Below are 20,199 nucleotides of genomic sequence, written 5' to 3' on the forward strand. Positions count from 1 at the left end.
ATTCTGGTTTCAGGGAAATCTAAGAGCCCACTGTGCTGTAAGTTTAATTACAGCTCTCAGGTACAGGTATTTTGTAGTGAGATTCATCTATAAAGCAATGACCCATAGGTCAGGAAAAATGTAGAACAGTTGTTATATCTACAAAGTATTGCCTTCAAGTTATCTCTTACCAATATTGTAGTGAGCTTTAATATATTTTTAATTTTAAAATAATATGAATTTCATCTGGTTTTCAGGTAAAAACATCTCAACATTTAGATATTTTTGGCTTTCAAATGTTCTAACATTTTCCGGTTTATTGTGTTTTGGTGGTGCTTTTTTTAATCAAGGCAATGGATGTCCATTCCTTAGATGTTTAAAAATTAACTGTAAGAATTTCAGATAATTTTACAATAAGGACCAAACTAAAAGACAGTTGCCTCACCTGCAGGACTGCAAAAACCTAATTGTAAGACTTTTTGACTTAATTCAGTGATAACCAGGTGAATGTGATGGTAAATAGCCAGTAGCTTTATTTATCTATGCTATCTCTTAGGAACTAGCACACAAAAATCTCAGTCCACAGTTACTTAAAACCCTCTGCTACAAGTTTCTTAAGTGAGCATCACCTTAATTGTAAGGTCCTCTGATAGCTGAGCAAAAAAAAAAAAAAAACAGGTATATTTTGTTTAATTTTCCTTTTTTTTTGCTATTTTGTAGTCTGTTCTCTTAAGTAAGCCTTGCACATAGCTGACAACAGGCTAGGATTTCCAAAGAGTCTGGAAATTCTTTGAGATACATTCCTGCCCAATTCAATAATTTATTTTGTATATAATGATGCTCTAATTTAAATAGGCATGTTAACAGACAGAAAAGCCACAACAGATATATTGTCTCATTAGGGCTGCTGGGCCAATTACTAATTTACAAATATTGAAACTAGCACTGATAGAGATAAATTAATTTCTCATAATTTAATAATGCTAATCACAGGAGCAGTGAAGACCTACAACTGATGGCAGTAGAGCAATGTGAATTTTACTACACAAATGTAAACTCAATAATTTTTTTTTCTCTGCATTGCACAATATTATGTTGTTAAATACTTCTTCGGTTAATCTTCATTATTTAGGATTTCTTCTGCTGTTTTATCTGCTCACAAATCTTGGGGTCAAACTCTTCCAGCAGACAATCCTATTCAACTAAAGTCATAAGTGGTTTTTAGTTGAATACCAAAGACATTGCAAGGCTTTATTTTACCCACTCTGTATTCCCAAAAGGCAAAATATTAGTGTGAATTGGTGTCATTTAGTCATTCATCAGCTTCTCTTAATTCAATTTCTTTCTTAAACAGAGAGATTGCCTCATATGGGAAAACTGTGCTGTAACAACTTCTTATAATAATATTTAGTAAATTCTGAGACATTTGAAACATGAGACACAAATAGGTTTTCTGGTCATCCATATAAGACTAATGAAAATGAACAAATTTTGAGAAGACAAAAAAATCAGTGTCCTAATAACCTGCACTTCCCTAGCTGATAAAATGCCTTATTTTGAACATCGTGGAAATGACCCTCGAAGTCCAAACTTCTACTAAGAAGTTTCATTAAAGTACATAAATTACAACAACTGTCAGAGATGGCATTAAGTATTCAATAAAAGTAGACTTAACACAATTAATAGCAATTAAAATTATATTTTTATGATGTCAGCCACCAGCACTGTAAAGACATAATTGCCTGTAAGGACTTCACTAACCATATTTATCCTCTAAAACTGTCCAATTTATATGAAAAATGCCAAAAACATATCCCAAATGGGTACCATTATCTTCTTGGATTTTTAAAAGTGATCTGTCTTTATCCAGCCTGTGCACATTAAGCTAATTTACTTTAATTAGTTTTTTTCTCATTGTCTTAATAGGCATGTTGATAAGGTTTTATTGGGGAGGGGGAAGGGGGAATATTGGTTGGCACTTTTTATTTCCTTTTCCTGACTATGGATGTTAAACTTTATTCATTGAATGTTTTTAAGACTACCTGTAATCCTGCCCTTAGATTTTCCCTGTTCATATTTTCTTTCTTCATTTGTCAGATACAAACATAATGATAATATGTTTAGTATTTTGTAAGGCACTTGTACTTCGGCTGATTAGCTGGTCATTAAAAAAAACAGAATGACATCTTAAGCTGGGCTGTGAAAAGGAGGTTTGCTCTGGATATAACAAATTAATTCCTTCCTAGAGCAGTTACTTGTGTCTCTCACATCAACAGAATATCCATGAAATAATTCTAGAGTCTTCAGGCAATATTAAGAACAAAATACAAGGGTATCATCCACAGGTAGTTGTCTGACTTTAGGATCTAGGTTCAGCCTTCTAATTTAAATACAAAGTTAACTGTTGCCACCTCCTGATGTAATTGGGAGAACCTGTGTAATTGATTGCAGGAGGGAAGCTCCTCATCTAGATCTTTGGAATTACCCCTGGAGATATATAAATCACTCTATTGGCTGGTCAATTGGGGTTTTGGTCTGTTTTTGCTGAGCTACTTTCAGTCTGCATGTATGAAGTTTAACAGAGATTCTTTCTCACTCTACTGCCTTCAGAAATATTTTGTATTGATCTGATGAAGTTTGCAAAGGTATGTCCAGTGTTTTGATAGCATTCTTGAGGGGCTATTCTTTTATTCTGTTAATTTTCTTACACAGAATGTGATAAACCAAATCATTAGTGTGGTTTTGGCAGATTAGACTGTGATTTGCTCCTTGACTTTCCAAATACATTTAAGATTAAATGTGAATATTTTGCAGTACACAAAAGAAAAATTGTTGTCTAATTTATGTTACTGGATGGATAGTTCCATTTTAAACCAGCATCATCACACAGTCTAAGAATCAATAAACTATAAAGACTGCTCAAAATAGGATTATATACAAATTTATGATAGTGAAAATATCCCTGCATTACTTTAAAGTTGTACAAATATGGAGAGTTGTAGAGGTGTCTGGGCTTCTTCAGAAATTAAAACTTAGCTATTGATAGCAATTCCTCAAAAAAGCACAGAATTTAGTGATGAAAAAATACTAAACACTGAAGAATCAATCCCTGATTCAGAGGATTCAATTGAAAATAAGAAATTTCAACTTCACTTTGGATACTATTAAAATAACTTGATCTTACTTCTCATTCTTAGGCATTTACTTGAAGAATGCCATAGAATGTGACCTGTTTTTAAAGTAATTTATCAGTTCTGCATCACAAGTCTATATATAAGGTCTAAAATTATTTTATGTCATGGAATGAAATAATATTCAAAGTGATTGTGAAGAATTCTATGTATCTGAAGTATTTTCATGAAGCAGATCTTAAAGAGTACAGAAACTTTTTTTTATACCTATTATAGTAGTGTATTGGTAGCATATCACATTAACATAATTATTCATAATTCACCCAGAGTATTTTCTTTCATTGCGTCTATACTTTCTGCTACAGGAAATAAGTTAATTAGGTTTCATACTACTGAATTACAAACCTATCCTGCATGTCATTTTGCTGTTCTGAGTTGAACTTTACTAGAAAAATTTGTCTCTTTCTTGGAGGAAAAAAAAATTAATCATACTGAGAATACTCAATAACTTGTTGACCAACATAACAAAGCATGAATGTTGAATCAGAGACACGTTTCATACTCTTATATCAGTAGCAAAAATCAACATAACTTCAGCTGGTAATTTTCATGGCTGAAGTCCTTTCTTTCAAATGAAATAATGAAATTGAAGTTGAAACGTTGTTGAACTGAAGGTGAAAAAACTTTTAAGTTAGTCAAGATAAAACCATCCTATATTCTGCGTATGTGTGTGTAAATATGTTTTCATTACACTATAAAAATCTAGTATTAAACTCTATAATACATGCACTTTTGAAATTCTGCTTAGAAGATATTTTTCAATGTAACTATTTTTTTGGCAACAATGGATAAGAAGAAAAATAAATTAATGCAATTACCCAAAAACCATAAGTGTAAGACTGACAGTTCAGACAGTTCCATTTTGCTATGCTGAATTTGGTGTCTGATTTTGCAGAAATATCTTTCCAAAGCCACTCTCTGTAGAAGTTGCATAGTAAGAATACAAGAACAGAGCAAGTATGTACAGCCAATTCCATTAAATAAATCAGGTTTCTAGAGAGTAGCACCTGAGCCCTCCCTAGTTCTCGCTAAAAGTTTTGGAGGAACTTTCACAATTTGTAACATGCAAATGACATACCATGACATTTATGTCTTCTGCCTCTCAATGATGTGATTTGTAATTCATTTAGACTTCTGCATCTAATATTTATTGAATAAAATCACTTGTCATAATGGAATTAACAATTGAAAGTGGTGACATTGAAAAATAAATTAGTGTTACAAAATAAGTCTTGGGATTTCCTCATGAAAGCAAAAGCATTCCAAGGCAAATGGCAGAAGAAGCCATAAGTATTCCAGATGGTAAATTATTTCCTATATGACATTCAGATTTATCTTTAAAAGATCAGCATTTTTTATACATTCATAAGATCTGCCTTGTCTTTAGCTTTTCAGTATTGAAAAATACTTTTTTCAGGGACAGAAGTCTGTTATAACCTAAGGAATATTTCTCAGATTTGTATGCTTATTATATGAGCAAAGAGTTACTGGGTTATTGATGACATTGGAGGTGGTTATTTTGTAATTTAAAATTAGAAATTCTGAATACATCAAACTATGGAAGTTTCAGGATAAAACAGAGAACTGAAAGTATAACTGAAAAGGATTAAGAATTTATTAATCTTTACTGTTTTATTAGCTTTTACTGTGTTACATCAAGGTGTATGGTTGTCTTGAAAACAACCGTTATAATTGATTCTTCTCAGTTATCTCCTGATGTTAAGCTTCTAGTTCCTAACAGAAATATTGTTTATTTATAATCCTTATTGGTAAACATCATCCCATTTCTACTACACCAGTATTCAAGGTCTTCCACTCTTTCTTGTATGATCTGACAGTTATCTTCTGTATTGGAGCACCTCTGCTTATATTGTATTATCCATAAATGGCATCAGCATGCTCCTACTATTTTTCCTAGCAAGACCACTAATGAAAATATTAAATCACATAACTGAAAAATCAGGCTCTGAGAAACTCATCCATGTATGGCTTTCACCACTTTGTCAGCTATCTTGCCTTCAGACAATTCCTTACCTATCTAACCTCTATTACAATGAACTCAGTTAATGTGGCATCCTATCAGTTTACTAATGGTGATGAATGAGGGCTACTGCATTTCCTATTTCCAGGAAGAAAACAGGTATTTTGTTAAACAGAGGGGCAGGTTGGTCTTGCTTTTGATGCATGAGATACAAACACATTGGGTAGAAGAAGAGACTTCTAAAGAGTACATAAACATATCTGGGCAGGCAGTGGCTTGGAGTCTTTTTGTGTCAGAGGTCAGACTCAGGTTGTGCTCAATACGTATTAATGATTCCACTAGACCTTTTGAATTGTTATTCATGCTTTTGCAGGGTGTTATCTTGTCATGGTGACTTGCACAATTAAATTATGTTTCTCTTTAGGAAACCATTGTTTTTGTATGTCAGAACCTCTTGTAGTATTAGAACTGAAAGATTCCTTTTCCAATGAATAGGAATGAAGACTCCTATTATGTCGTTATATAGGCCTTTATCAAATGCTTCAATTATGTCTCTTTCAAGCCGATGAACTCTAGTCCATTCAACCATCTTCTTATATGGAATGACTTCAAAATCCCTCTATATTCTTCCTGTTGGGTTTTTTTGGAGTTTTTTTTGCCTCTTTCCTAGATCTTATGGGGTTTGGTTTTTTTTGTTTTTTTGTGGTTTTTTTGTTGGTAAATTGCAGTGATGTGGAATTGCCACCCTGATACTGCCACACTATGCAACTGAAATAAGTAAGCTTTAATTTCTTGTTCTTTATGAGAGGAAAATAGAATATCTTTAAAAATCATTATGGTAAGGAAGGATGTGTTCAAGGCCAGGTTGGATGGTGTCCTGAGCAGCCTGATCTTGTGAGTGACGTCCCTGCCCATGACAGGGGGTTGGAATTAGATTCTTTGAGATCCCTTCCAACCCAAACAATTCTATGATTATATGGAATATACTTGGGCCCTGGACAGTTAGATAAAATTTTTCTATAATACTATATAGCTGAATGAAAACTTGCCTACCAAATAAACACCAAGGAGTGCTAAAACTGAATTGTCTTCATTTTGATCCTTCAATTTTTATTCACTCTACTTTCTAGTGTCATCTGTTTCCTAAATGCAAATTTTCAGACTGCCAGTGATATGAGGCAGTATTGGTTTTCTCGGGGTTTTGTTTGGGTTTTAAATTTGGTGGAGTTGTGACATTTTCAGGACATCTCTGTTAGTCCTACATATTATTATATAGTTATGTCTAAGCAGTTAGTTCAGATGAGCAGAAAAAAATTCATTAGTATCAATGGAGAATCAAATTAATAATGAAAGATATGTAATAATGAAAGAAATGAAATCAAATGCCATGCCAGTTATGCCATGGCATAATAATTCTTTTGTCTTTTAAGATACCCCAAATGCGCATGAAAGAATCATCCAGAAATCAAGCCCTATTTCTTCAAATACCCTTCTTACCCATGTTTTTGGTAAGACTAAAATACAGAGATCAGAAAATATACTTAATTATGTATCTTTAGTTACGGAAATCTCTATATTATCTGTAGGAAGATAAAATATATATAAAATACATTATAATACATACTATAAATATATGGTATATGAGGTCTTCTGACAGCACTTGACTGTATTCACCACCATTAGTTCAGTGATGATGAAAGAGTTTAATTTAGTAGAGATTGCCTCACTGAATGTAATTTCTTTGTTGCCAATGTATTTTCTATATACCTTTTTTCTATATACCTCAGTGCACAGACACCTGTATTGGGTTGCTAATGCTGAATGTACACATAACAAGAAATCTCATCTAAAAATCCTTTGAAACATAGTTGTTTTCCCACATTCCAGCTGAACATGCTCATTCTTACCTGTATTAATTAAATCTGTATTGAAAAAGATTAATCAGACTTTGCTTTGTTTTATAGGAAACATGAATTTTTTAAACCATTTCAGACCAATAAAAAGGCACAAGTTAGATATAGTCTGTGAGAATTTTTTCAGAATAGATGAAATTTTGCACTGAAACAAACACTATATTTTTGCATTCTTTTCTATTGGTATTTTACTTATAATAATGTGATTTGCCCTAGAGATGTACACAAGGTATATGCCATTAGGAGAATAGGAATTCTGGCAGTAAAAATCATAATTCATAAGCAGAAGCATTAGTACTTTTGTGTAAACAATGAAAGTTGGTCTTCATTGTTCCTGTCACTGCAAACTGCAGGAGGAAGGTGAAGACTCCAGCCTGCCTAATGTGGCAGTGAATGTTGATTTTTTGCACTTGCACTTAATGTTGTTTTCTGATTAATCACACATGTGCATAACGTGCTGTCAGTTTGCTCTAATTATTGTAGATCATCTTCATGATCTGCCACTTGCAATCTAATATATTATGATAGTTGAAGTAATATGTTCTGGTTATAATTGGTTGCCCACTATTGATATGGGTAATAGATCTCTCCTGTGAAATACAAACAGTAACTAGATGCACAGCATGCAGGTGAGTTAAGTACCTACACTACCTAGGAATCAGCAGGTATTCTTCATGACTTAGTCTCCAGACATATTTTTTCTGGAAGCTCAGCATATCTCTAATTGCAATTATATTTTGTGTCCATCTTGTCTCAGATCTTAGAAAAGGGGTTTCTGTGTATAAATATTTAAGTATGAAAGTAAAAGGCAATATCAAGCACTTTTCTGCAGACTTATAGAAATATAACTGGCACAGATCTCTTCACAGAATTCCAATTTATAGTAGTAGAGTTGGTCTCAAGGATAAAGAAAAGAAGGATAAAGAGGAAAATCAAATTTTTAACCTGGAAACTGTGAGCTACATTTTGACGTCACAGGTCTTCATATTGCATATTTAGTTCAGTGTTAATATTTTAGTTCATCAATAGCATTAATAAATCAGTGAATTGGCTGAATTCTGAAAGGATTATATCTCTCACACAATTAATTGTTTTTTGTGTTCTCCATGTGAACACAGAAACACCATAGTTAAGTGCACAGTTGGTGTAATATTGACTTTTTTTTTTGATATTTAGTCACTAAGTGCCCAAGGTTGACAAAAGCAGTTATGTTCCACCGTTTTCTATCAGTAACCGTATTTGCCTAGAGGATTAGTTTCCTCCAAAGCACTTATTGGATTTAAAGGCCTACCCTCTTTTACATATTTTATTCAAAACTTCCAAAATAATCTGGAGACAATATTTACATCCTTGCAAAGTACTATTAGAAAGTTTGATTTTAAAAATGTATGCTTGAGGCATATGTTTGTGGTTCAGCATAAGCTTTTTAAATATGTCACTTGGTTTCTTTCAGTAAATCCAGTTATAGGTGTTGAAGAGCAGACCGTCAAAACCTTTAAAGGCTTAGCCCTCTTTGCTCATCCTCACTGATTTACACCTTCCTAAAAAGACTTTAAAAATAAAAAGAGATGCAAAGAACATTGCATCCAAAACCACACACAGGTTTAGCTTAGGGTGGTTATCTTTAGGTTTAGTGAAAAAGGTCTCCTTTGACTTTGTGTATTTCAAAACTAACTTAGCCTTGGATATTACTTTTGTGACATCCATTGCAAGAAATCTTTGAAAAGATAAATTTCATTCTACTGTATTCTATTCATTTTTATTTATTTGAGCTTTTTAAGTTACTTCTAAAATATATGACAGCAGTTCTTACTGAATTTTCTGTTCTAATTACAACTTACCTAGTACTAACCTGATCACCTACCAGACAGTGATTATATTTCTGCACAACTTGCAAAGTTGGTAGAAATACATGATACAATCCTAATTAAATTATTGGAAAGAAATTTGTTGTTCATTACAATTTATAAATTCAGTAGAAATAATTAAGTAGCTATCACACATATAATACATAGATAAAGGATAATAGAAAAATAATGCCACTTGTGAATCTGAAATGGAAGAAGAGAGTTTGACATTTTGAAATAGCACTTAAGAGTCTGAATTAATTACGGTGTGTTAATATGTCTGGTTTAAATACAGGAACTGGTGAAATCAATGTACTGCTTTGAGTAATGCTGGAAGCTGGATTGAGGGGACAGAAAACAGTTCATGTTGAATACTTGGGCTGGGATCAGCACTGGGGTCTAACAGCATGGGTCCCGGTATTCCAAAACATAATTTTCTGCTTCTTGTTGTCTCTTCTTAATAGCACTACTTTTGCTGGGCCAGAATTTAATCTCAAAATTTATTGAAAAAGTAATTATTTCATTAATCGGTGATGAATGGAGTTCCTTTAAAAGCCAGGCCCCATTTCATTGACAATTATTTGTGATTTTAGACATTTTAAAGTACTAAAATTCTCTGACAACTGGCTTTCAAATATATTCTCTCAAAACTGCCAAAATTTATTCTGCTAAACATTCAGTGGTAATCTATGGTCATATATGCTCATCATATCCTTCATTCTATGCACATTGGCTGTTCTCAGCTTCATGTGAATATTCATTATGAGCTTTAGAAACACAATCATGGGAAAGGCAGAAAATATATTTTTGCATTTAATAATTATAATTATGAAACTTTAAGTATAGTAAATGTAAAGATGCAGTCTTTATATTCCTCAGCATTGCCTTCTCATTGCAGTCCTCTTTTTGCTTTTCAAGAATATATATTGACTTTTGCATGCACAACCTTGCCAGAATTGGCATCAGCAGCAAAAATATTTGTACTCTATGTAAACGCAAAAAACATTCTTCTGTTTAAGAAATAAATTCATGTAGAAAAACTGAGGGACAATTTTGGTTTATACTTATTCAGAGCTTTGTTGAAAAGCTAATAAAAGTGTATAAATTATTGTAGTCCTGTTCACAGTAATTTAAGCAATCAAATATCCTTTGTGCTCTTAAATTCTTTTGCATGTATCCTCTTTTTTTTCATGCTTTACTCTTTATTTTCTATTTTTAAAAATCCAATACATATTTAATATCAAAAGTGTAGTCTGTTTTCCTGTTTGGTTTGGATAATGGGCTTTGTGTGGGATAATGTGAAAAATTTGCATGGTATGGGTGAACGTATAATTGAAGAAAGAGGTCTTATGTTCAAAGGACCCAGTATTGTAGCATGACCTTCATACTTACACACAGTTTCAGCTGTGCCAGGTTTGATATGAAGACGGATGGACAATGCTCTAATTATTACACATATTTTTAACATATGTTTTTCATTATATCACAGAGAGACCTGTTCTTTAATGATGCTTCTTCTTGTGTTACTTTTCCTGTGATACCAATTATTTAAAGCATGTATGACAGGTAGCTGGCATCTTCATAGCATCTCAGCAGGTTTTACCAGTAGCACTGTGAACATGAAAATAATATGTTAAGAATCTGTTCTGTGGAAAAGGGTATCATAGACATTGAAAAAGCACTAAACAAACTTTAAGGAAAAAACCCAGCAGTCATTCAGGAGTGAAGTACATAGTTTCTAAGTAATTACATGTTGAGGTTAAAATGTTGCATATTCCAAGACTCTCTTTCAAAACTGTTCAAATTTAGTGTCATGAGCTCTAGTGAATGCACATCACTGTTAATAATCAAATTAATTAACAGCATGTTGAAGTTCCATAGAGATCATATAGATATACTTCTGTTGCAATTAAATAAAAAATGTGGTTTTGTGTAGAGGGTGGTAAATCATAATTACTAATATACTGTTCTGTTATTGGGTTTTACTGTGACAAGATTATAAAAAAATATGTGGCTACAGAGTGTTTGATTTTTTTAACACAAATGTCAGTGTAAGAATTTTGTACAGAACAATCCTTTGTGTTGTTATATATAATTGAAGACGTATAAAACTAGATTTATATGAATATAGACACAAATATCTAGTTATACATAACTGTAGTATTTTATACATATTTTTCCATTTATGTTTGTTCTGTAAACTATATGTATGATTAAAGTCCTATATATCCATGGATGGATGGATGGATGGATGGATATCAGAGTCCCAGACTAGGTAGGGTTGGAAGAAGCTGCAGTGAGCCATCTGGTTCCTGTTTAAGCAGAGTCATCCTAGAGCACCTTGCACAGAACTATATTTTTTAGTTTTGGGTGTATTTTTTTGTAATTTCTACATGAATTTTACCTGGGTGGATTTTCCTAGATGTCAGGTTATCACTCAGCCTTTCAGTTTTAGACAGTCCTCTACATCAGAGCTAGTCCTTTACATCAGATGTTCTTTTACCACTGTGGTCCCTGGTTCCTGGCACTGCTGGGATTATGGCAACAGATTATTGCTTACCACAACAGGTTGTAAGGGCCATCCAGTCATACTGCATGAGGCTGGTTCTGGGAACCTGGTATTATTTATTCTCCACAGAACTGCAAATTTTGGCTGTTTATATTAGTTTGTTACTAAGAACTTTGAATCTATTTGCCAGTGATTCAACTCAATAAATTAGGAACTAAAAATGCTCTGCATTATCTTTGGCTCAGGACTTTTCCCAGGTGCATCTAGGAACATGGCTTAAATACAACTTAGAAAAGAGGACTAGTCACAGAAGTAGCCAGGGTGCTTCTTTGGTTTAGTGATTAGTGTCTAGCCCTATCTATTCTGTTCTGTATAACTTGTTCTATGTGGAGGACCCCATTTTGTGAGAAGGTTCTTACCTGCTTAGTTTCTGTGCCATAAATGAGTTAGATAGCATTATGTAGAGTTGATGTTGTTATCTAACTAATCCAACTCCTCAATTTACAAAAACTTGAGACATTGTTGCTTTGGGTTTTTAAGTCTTATCAACAAAAGCAGAGAAAGCATGTTTATATGGGAAAGCTCACTACCTGTTGTCACCATCTCATCATATAACAAAACAAAGAGCAAAACAGAATGAAGTTGCAGTTCAGTGTCTTGAAACTGGAAACTATTTTTCTGATGTGCTAGGTATTCTTCCCCAGTTCAAAACAATATATCTTTCTCTTAGATGTTAGCATAGCAATATAATCACTCAAGTTCCAAGCTGGTGGATCTTTAAAGTTGATAGTCAAACAGATAGGGTGTGCTGGATCATTTCAGTGTTTTATCTGACAGGCAGCAGTAAAGTTTTATAAGCTTTTTTGAGTCATTTTTTTTTTTACATTAGATAGAATTGATGTTTTCCATCTCTTCTATTTTCCATTTTTCCCTGGGATGAAAGGTTCCATCTGAGAATGTGTAATAAATATTCCACTGATGAGTGGTAAGCAAGAATCACTGTCTGGTTGTCTGCTAGAAGCCAATGCCATTACCTAAGTCCATGTGTTCTATATGTACTGAGACCTACTGCCTTCTGGAAAGGCATCTGAGGGGAGGCAACCATATTGATGCCCTGTTCCCTGAACCAGAGTCATTGTATATTATTTTCTGTTGTCTTCTTCCAGAACCTAGTTAGGAACAATTGGATGCAACTTAAATTGGATGCAATTTAAATCTTGTTGAAGATTGGCTGTTTACAGATTTTGATAAAAAAAACTCCGTTTTCTTTCATCAGTACCTTCCACAGTGCTGGGAGACTTTTCCCAGGTGTGTTGTGAGAGCTCAGATTGCATGAACTGAGCTCCTATAGATAAACTGCCAAAGAGTGCATTTCCTTTTAAAACCACCACACTGCTTATTTGGACTGAATCAGGTGAACTGATGAATTCCACATCTGAGCACCTTAGAGCTGATCAGGGATGAGCCTGTGATGCTATTTGTTGCATTTTGGCTGCTATTTTCAGTTTTTCTTCCTGTGTTTCTGAAGGCAGCACTCTTTGATCACACTCCAGTAAATGAAGATCAGAGCATCAAAGGGAGTTAAACATGTTGGCAGTGAGTGTCACCAAGCTTGACTTTCAAGTGTGCAATGCTAAGAATATATTCAGAAATGCTCATTAAGTGAATCAGGACAGTTAAGCACCTAAGAAATGGAATCATGAAGGGAAGAATTTTGAACACAAGATCATCTAAATCTAGAAAAAGGAAATATTCAAGAGAGCAGAGAAAGTTTTCTACATTTTCTTAAATTAAAATACTTTTATTGACAGTTGTAAAGCCATAGCTTAGAACTTCTTCCTGCAAGTGATAACATAAATAGAAAACACAAGGATGAGTATTTCAGGTTTGCCTTCAAGCTCTTTTTGTCTGGGGTTCAAGTGCAGGCTTTGTTAAGGTCTATGGTGCAAGTACTCTGATGATACAGATGCTTAGACACAGTTGTAAAGTTTTTTTGTATTTGTGTAGTAGTGTAGTTTTGTAGTTGTGTAGTTGAGTTTGGTATAAACTCAGAGTTTCTCATGTAGTGTGACTCAATGATGTGGTAACTGTTCACCATGAATTAGATCATTTTTAGTATAGAGTCTTTTGATTTTCAATACCTTGCCCTTACATTGCTACAATTATATTTTTAGTATTTATCTTCTTTTACATTTATATTGTCTGTACAGTCAAGCTGTGTATTCATTTGTATGTATATCTGCACATATATTTGAAAAAAATATATTTACAGTCCAGGATTTAAACTTAGGGAGATATATGTTGTGCCTCAATAACATGTGGGAGAGTTTTCACTGACTTTTATTACCCAGTTTTGTATTTACAGATACCATAGGAAATGCTTTTCATGGTTCAGATAGAACTTGGATGCACAGATCCAATACCCACCCACTTTTCAGGCTATAGAGCAAATCAGTCTTACAATCCAATGTGGTATTTATCCTGTTTTCCAGAAGTTAAAAATAGTATGCTTATCCTCTTAATCTCGCCTGTCAGAAGTTTGGAGACAATATTTAGAATTGCTTTCCTTCTTGTTGTGGATTAACCTGGGTAGGCAGCCAAGTTCCATGCAGCTACTCAGTGTCCCCAGGTGAGACAGGAAGTGGAATCAGAAGGTTAAAATTGAGACATCTCATGAGATAGAGACAGTTTAATAGGTAAAGCAGGAACTCTGAGCACAAACAAAGCCAAGTAAGGGATTCATGCATTACTTCTCATCAGCAAATAGATGTTTAGCCATTTGCAAGAAATCCAGGCTGCATCATGCATAACAGTTATCTGGGAAGAGAGTACCATAACTCTGATCATGCTTTCCTCCTTCTCCTTCCCCAGCTTTTTTGGCTGAGCACAAACTCATATGGTGTGGAATATCCCTTTGGTCAGCTGTCATCTTCCAAATCCTTGTGTACTGCCAGCTGGCTCGCTGCTAGCTACTATGAAGAAAATTATTTCTGGAAGAGAAAACTCTTCCAGACAAAACAAGTACACTACCATTATTTGGATTGTATTGATACCACTCCTTCTATTTCCTGGGTCAGTCAGTTAAACTCATACCTGTAAACAGAAATAAATCCCAGAAAATACTCAGCTTTTACACTTGACCTATTATGCTTGAAATAAAAAAATTATAGGTGAAATACACCTTCATACCAGATTTTCAAAATGCTGACAGCACAATGAAATTAAAACATTTTGTCATGGGGGAAAAGTATTTACACAAATATAGGAAGTGTGCATTTTTTTTACATTTGAAAACCATCATCATAACTTATTATCACTTGCGTAATCACAGCTTCATTAAAGGCTCAGAGAAAAATTGTGTAGTCTGTTTTGATTCTTGTTTGAAGAGGAGTTCTAGAAACAAAAAATTGTGGCTGTTCATTTCAAGATATACTGTACCTTTTTCTCCTTCCCTTTTTGGCAGATGTTACAATGTGAACTTTATTGGAATGTGAAAAAGATAAGACCTGAAACAAGATTTTCAGATTCTTTTGTTAGTGGCAAGAGCCTTATTCCATGTCTTCATTTAATTTACAAAAGCTCCATCTTTATATGTGAAATACTTCCAACTTCCTGATTATTAAAATCAAAAATCATTTTATAGTTTACTCCAGAACACTGTAAGCTTGCAATGCTCATGAAAAATACTGTCTGAAAATAGCTCTTTGTATATATTCTAAGTGCCATTATGTTTGTTTTTCTTTAAAAAATAATCATTATCTTTTCCATATGTTTTATGTTTATTACTGTTAAATACGTTGGCTATGCAAAGCTATAGCAGTGGGATTTATAGTCCATTTACTGTTTCATACATCAAAAAAATTGCAATTGAAAATTCATGTCAGCTGTGCTAAAGTTAGGTAGACCTTTCTCTTAATTTTCTGAATACATGATCTGTTTTCCACAGTGGCAGAAAGTAAAGAACATTTTCATGGTGTGACCTGAAGGAATCATATGTGAAAGTAAATGAGGTATAATGAACATGGATCTCCAAAATGCCATTTTTACATTTAGTATTCAACATGCAATCAACACTTCCATATGGTTCAGAGAAATAAAATTGCATTTTACAAGTGTAGTAACATGTCAGTCCAGCAGTAGCTATAATAAATATTTTATTACAGATAATCTGCATCTCATTTAGACTTTAGGAAAGACACACAGTGTATGACCATACCATAGATCACAATGCAAAGAGGAAAATAATAATGAAGAATAAAAAAATATCATCTATCATATATTGTCTTGATTTTTTAATCTACTGAGGTACTCTGTAATGATTATTAACCAATCACAAAATAAAAATATTTGACCAAGATCTTCATAATCTGTTCTCATTGCAGATTCTTGGCTCGTTAGAGATCCACTCCCATGGAAAGCTGAAGGTAAGATCTAGCCTCAAGCTCTGGTGGGACTTATGTATTGCATTTGTGTTTTTAAAATGGCACACCATTGTCTAACTGATGGAAGTGCATGCACTTTTCTACTGGCTTGTCTATTATCAATAGTTTATGCTGCTGTATCTAATTTATTGTTGCTGCAATGACAGTGTACACCAAAACTAGTAGCAGGGAGAAATTGACAGAGCACAAACTTTAGGAGATATAATTGCCTTGTTCACGAAGGAATATCCAGAATGATAAACTCTGTCTTGTTACCAGACTCAACAAGGATAGAACATAATTGAATAAATTATAAAATTCTCAAAATTACTTATTGAATCTCTTGTGAACATTCTCAAGTTTCTGCAAGACACTACTGTTGCCTGTGTGTGCCATATTGTGATGCTTTTTGATGATACTTCTCTTTAGGTTAATAATTTGAAAATATAATTTTTAGCCATGATCTCAACTCAGCTGAAAGCACATAAGGTCCCAGAACTCTGAAATGGTGTCCACTCAAAAATTTTTGAATTTGGCAGCAATCTGGCTGTGAGCAAACCTTAATCTGTCTGATCAGCATGTACCTAGCAACTGCACTGTATTGAGCAAGTACACAGAGTTTGGGTTTTCTTCCTTTGGTTTTAGCTCAGTGATTTTTCTCAATGGTAACCAAAGTCAAGTAATTTATACCTTGTGAACCTCACAAAAAGGGTTCATTTCCAACCATATTCTGCATCTTGTGACGCCAAATGGAGTGTGTGTTCTTCTATATGACTACAAAAGATTTTAGAACAGCGATCAGAAACTTGTTCTGCTCATTAATGTTTTTACAGTAGCTGCCTTAAAAGAGCTACAGTTTCCTAGAGCAAGTCATTCAGAATTCAACTACGCTCTTCAAGTTTAATAGGTTGAGCTCTTTGAGTTCTTCTACCTCCTCCTGATTGATGGTTTGTTTCTTCTTTTAATACAAAATTCAGTAAAATTTCCCACAGTGAAAAGGGTCTTTTAATTATAAAACATCAGCATGTGGGAATGATTCAATTTACACATCAGAAAAGCTCAGTTACTTGACCATAATTTATTTTTTGTGCTGATCATTTACAGACCACAGATTCTTCTTCGTCTGGCCCCCTCCTCTTCTCACTTTCATTCTATGTAAAAGAATAAAAATCTCAATACCCTGTAAAAGGCTTTAGATATTGTATCACTTAGTCATCAGAACTAAAGGCTTCATTATCAGACTTTTTTCTACCAGCTTTTATCCCTTTCTCATTTCCTAGTTATGTTGTCATATTTAATTTAAGTGTGTTCTGTAATTGCTGAGTAATACAGTTTTTTATTGTATCTGACAAAAAGATGGCATAGGTAAGGAGGGGTGTGGTATCTCACTCATGAAACTGTGAGATAAGAGGTATTGCCAAGAAAAGATATTTGCAGTTCTAATTTTGCATATTAAACAACCGACTGGCTCTTTTTTTCTGTTTTTTTTTTTTTTTTTCTGCTTGGTTGGTTGGTTTTTTTACATATTAACTAATTGAAATCAAGGTCTGGAAGTGATGGAGAATTTTCACGTTTCCATGTACTTCCTCAATGCTGTATTAGTCATCCTTATTGTTTTATTGTCAGAATGTAGTTTAGGACTTGCACTGGTAGGTAAAACAGCTTTTACTAACAAAGCTTTGTAGGTTCTAAATGTGATTTTCCTAGCAAAATCAGTAAAGTTAATCTTACTTTGTGCTTATTATGGCCATAAGAGAAATAAGCACTAAAAAGGCCCAGAGTACCATTTATACAAATATTTTTAAATCTACTTACAGATATGTTCTTAAATTTGTTTTGGTTTGAATCGAATGTGGTTTGTGACCACGTATTATTAGATTAGATCATGCTCATTTCAGAATGAAAAGCATATGCAGAGAAATGCAGGTATGCACCTTTTGTTTTAGGTTGTATATATAATTCTGGTTCAGCTGAATGCTTAAGAGTATTTGTTGGTTGGCTATTTGTTACTGTAGACATATGATCTACACTACTGAAATACATTGCTTTAATTGTTTGTTTTTTTAGCATTTAATTTAATCTGTTTAATCATCACTTTGGAAGGGATGTATAAATTGTACTCTAATAAAATACGTGAAACTTGGGAGAATTAGAATTTCTAAATCTTTTCAGATATTTGAAGGTGCTTCTCCTTTACTCTGGAATAAGTACTTAACACAAATTTGTGTTGGTTATTTTAGTTTATGTAATGTTCCTATGAGAGAGAAACTAAAAGACTATTTTCATAATATCTGTACCTGCTGTGTCTGGAATTTCTTTATGTAGAAGCACAAATGTATCCCTGGACTAGACCTGAAAGCCAAAACTAGCATGCTTTTGTAAAATGGACCAATGTAAGAGGTTCTCTTCCATTGTCCATTTGGCCATTATAGGTTAAAGGAATCCAGTGTGATTTTAAAAATTTAAATATGCCCTACTGCAGCTTTCTCTAATTGACCTGTAACTTACTGTATCCTGCTCAGTAAAGGGAATAATCTTTACCATATGAGGACAGCAATATAGGCATGCATCTTAACATTAAGTAAACTCATTTTTATTCCCAGAAGATAATTTTAATATTTTTTATGATCATCAAGGAAGTACCAGCCCATTGTATCTTCCATCTGACTGGCATACCCTACTGAATGAATGCTCACATACAAGATCTCACAAATACTTATATGGAAGATGGATTGTACCTCTCTTACACAGAGCTAGCATCAGACATATACAGTTATGCTGTGATTTAGTTCATTTTTTTTTGTTGTTGTTGTTTGTTTGAATACAATTGAACTAATTTCTTCCTCTTCATCAGTACACCTGAAGCTAGGAATAGGTAATGGCTTCAAATGATTTCCAAGGCTGGTACACTATTGAAACATTGTGTGTCCTGAATGATGTGACCAACCCCTGAGTACTCGTGCTGCTGATGCAGCAGCTGTCCTGTGATGATGCACCTGGTTCTTCTTGGGCTTCTTTGGTACTCCCCATAATAACATCCAGCCCTGTTTCATTGGCCAAGTAGGCCCTGTAGCATTAGTCCCAGTAAGTCTGTGTTTCTGATGTTATCAGCAGTTCCCAATAGTGTAACTCCTCAGCAGAAACCTCAACTATAGGGATTAAAAAAAAGTCCTGCAATTTTTAATATGTTTAAATCCCTGTTCTTCCAGACCATTCTTATGAGCATTTAGTACAGTAAATAGTAACCTAAAATCAATAACTCTGTACAAAACGTTACTTTCAACTAAAGTCTTTGTTCACAGTTTTTATCATTACTTTTTTTTGTGATCATTTATCTTCAACTTCTCTTTGGCTTAAATGCTAGCAATTTGTATTAATTGTATTCAGGACAGTCAAATGGTGTTGTATCTTGTGTTAAAGGTTGCATTTTTAGTAGAGATTTCAATATTTAATAGATGTTCTAATGATAAAGTTATATGGCAGAAGTTATTATTGGCACAGCCTTTCTTTCTTTATTTTCCTTTCATGACAATGTGCATGAGTGTTGAGTGTCTGTTAAGATTGAAACGTTCTCACCCCAATACCAAGAGCTTATGGTTTCCACTGGGTTGTATAAATTTTTGGACATCCATGGAATTTTTCCTTTAGTAGGTAAGGATTACAGTGACTTACTCTCTCCTGTTGTAACTTCACTCTGTGCACTAAATATTACAGCATCACTAATCCTTGCATTGTTGATAAGAGAACCAGAGGTGAATTCCCAGCTGATAGTAGGCCCATCTCCCTGGTGGTACTTATTATTTTGTTTTGTGGTTTGCTTTGGTTTTTTTTCTACAGTTAACTATCTCTGTGATTACTGTTTAAATGTAGGTATGATTCCTGCACATTGCTATCAAGTTTTTGCCAGACTACCTATATTTATCAGCTGTAGAGAGGCATGGCCGGGGAAATAATTTTTCTCAAGTTGTCCTCAAAAAAAAATCAAACAAACAGGTATCATATTCAGTCTCTTTAACTGTCATCTTCTCACAGCAATCAGTCAGTCCCCATGTCACTGGATGGATGTTGTTATATTTTTACACATTTATATCATCTTTGCACAAAACTGAACTGTTTGGCATAGTAGTTGCAAATTATTTGTGAGAAATTATTTGTCAAATGAGTGAGAAATTATTTGTCAAATAAAATAAAAGTCTTATCCATGTTGAAGAAGAGTTTGAAATCTCTGCCATCAAAGCTGAGGTCCCCCTCTGAAGGCCTGAGATGCAAATCAAGTTCAGCCTGGGAGTCTCACAGGCCTGAATTCCTGGACATAATTGTCTTTCTGAACACACTACTTCTCATTTTTGCCATTCAAA

General features: G+C 33.8%; 1 protein-coding gene across 1 annotated transcript in view; it reads left to right on the forward strand.

Annotated features, from left to right (window-relative positions):
* Positions 1–20,199, forward strand: part of TENM3 (teneurin transmembrane protein 3) — a 1,295,372-nt gene that overhangs the window by 823,818 nt on the left and 451,355 nt on the right. The window contains exon 8 of the mRNA XM_066548306.1: positions 15,803–15,844. The gene's annotated coding sequence lies outside the window, so the exon portion shown is untranslated. The remainder of the gene's footprint in view (positions 1–15,802; positions 15,845–20,199) is intronic.

The sequence above is a fragment of the Molothrus aeneus genome, chromosome 4 (genome assembly GCF_037042795.1).
Source record: "Molothrus aeneus isolate 106 chromosome 4, BPBGC_Maene_1.0, whole genome shotgun sequence".
NCBI classification, from domain to species: domain Eukaryota; kingdom Metazoa; phylum Chordata; class Aves; order Passeriformes; family Icteridae; genus Molothrus; species Molothrus aeneus.